The following is a 2,287-nucleotide window of genomic DNA, read 5'->3' on the forward strand; positions in this document are numbered from 1 at the left end:
TTTCGTGTTAGACTCGATTCTTGAACCGCAAAATTGGTCTTTGGGAGACGACCTAGGGGTCATTCCCTAGCTATATTGCATTTATTTGCACATCAAATTTGTATTGGTTGCGACAGCTCACCATGTAGTCCCTGCAGGTCTGTTGCTGTTTGCCTCTGCAGGACAAATGTTTCCTGAAGGCTTGTTGCTGTTTAGGGCAGTTAAGTCCCTTGAAGTTTTCTTGTTGATCGCCACTATTGATGGCAACTCAGTCCCTGCAGTTTGTTGTTATTCGCCATTGTAGGCCCTTCATTTGTTCTTGCAGTTTGTTGTTGTTTGCTGCTGCAAGTCACCATCCCGAAGTTGAAGTTCGCCCTCGTCCATTGCTGTCCAAGTTGAAGTTTGTCCAAGTTGGTTTATTGGGTTCATTGAGTTTGTCTATTCCAAGCTTGGTTCATACTATCTTGTATGATCCAACTTGAGGGAGAGTGTTGTAATTTGAGATAATATCTTTTAGAATCTTCCTAATTAGAGGAAATAGATACATAATCTTTTATTTTATTTTATTTTTTCAAGATTTCCTAGTTTCCCTATTTCCCTTTTTAGGAGAATTAAATTACTACAAATAAAGGATATCATAATGTATTTTTCATGATTTGAATAATAAATCAGTATTATTTTCCACAACCCTAATTGTAACAATAAAATCATTCACATCAGCATGTCTATTGTGCACCACATCAGTAGGTCTTATTGTTGTTTCTTACCATTTAACAAAAAGGACTTACCATTTAACGAGAATGGCTTATTTGTTGCACATTTTCAAAATTGAAGACCTAATTGAGGCCATTTAAAATAAGAAGACCGAATTGAGATTTTTATACAAATATAAGGACCACCTGAAAATTTTAACCTAAGTTTTAATCTATACTTATCTTATAGGTAAAATCTAAGGAGATAAAAAATACAATAAAGAGATATTTCTGAAAAATAATATTTTACTATAAATTAACTCGTTTACCTTTTTAACAAATAAGATCTTTGAAAAAAAAAAGAAACAACTTTGAAAAAGTGAGAAGTAAGTGAAAAAGAAGAAGTACAAGAATAAAAAGAAAACAATGGAGAAAAAAGTACAGAAAGAAAAATGCTGGCCCACGACCCAAAGGTTTTGCAACTACATTAAAGTTAATAAATAAACATTTATTGCACGTACTGAAAACACGATATTTTGACCCAGTTCATTTAATATTTGCAAACTTAATAATTTGGCTAAAAGGTCAATAGTATAGTTTTTTTTTAGGTTAAACCCATTAGGAGGTCCCTATTTTCATGCTTTTGTCCCAATTATGTCCCGGACTTTAATTTTTTGCCAATTATGTCCCTAAGATTGAAAAATTGAAAGCAATTAACCCCTGTCATTAAATCAAGTTAATGGGGTTAATTTCTAGCTTATTTGTGAGGGTGAGGTGGAGAAATATGGATACGTGACGTGCAAAGAGCCTTTGAGGTGGATTTTATTATGCACGTGGCTTTTATTAGTGAAGTTAAACAAAATATTAAAAAATTGGGGTTTTTGTTACTAATTTTAAAATTAGGGTTATATTAAAATAGAATTGGGATTAAAATCCAGCAGAGAAATCTGAATCGCAGTGTTTCGCAAGCATATGTGAAGTAGTAGATGTCGAATTTGGTAAACTAGAAGCGTGAATTGCAAAGTAAGGGTTGCTATCACGTGAATCGCGAAGGCCTTGAACGTGTGGGCATAGACCGAAGGCATTACAGGATATAGTCAAAGAATGGACAAAATAATGACAGAAGCCACACAAAACATTACTAAAATATAAAAAAATGGTAAAGAAAGAAAAAACTAAATGAATGGAAGAAATTGAAGATGTAATCTAGTAATCAATATCGCACTTGGTGGTCTGAAAAGTTTGAGAGGCACTGTTAGCGAAGGGAACCTTGATATGACATTTGGCCTTGGGTTTGAAGTCACTAGAGATAACATCCCAAAGTCTGTATCGAATCCTAAAGTTGAGCCTCACATAAAATTCGTAAGCGCCTTCACTATTGTCTTGTTCAACTGAGACACTTGTTCATTGTCTAGTGTCACCACCTGTTGGCCCGAGAAAACAGCGCTCATAGGGCTGCTGCTCTTCGTGCACTACTTCACCTGTGCTTGCGAAACACTGTGATTCAGATTTCTTTGCAGGATTCTAATCCCAATTCTATTTTAATATAACCCTAATTTTAAAATCAGTAACAAAAACCCCAATTTTTTAATTTTTTGTTTAACTTCACTAATAAA

The sequence above is a fragment of the Vigna radiata genome, chromosome 6 (assembly GCF_000741045.1).
Source record: "Vigna radiata var. radiata cultivar VC1973A chromosome 6, Vradiata_ver6, whole genome shotgun sequence".
Taxonomy (NCBI): domain Eukaryota; kingdom Viridiplantae; phylum Streptophyta; class Magnoliopsida; order Fabales; family Fabaceae; genus Vigna; species Vigna radiata.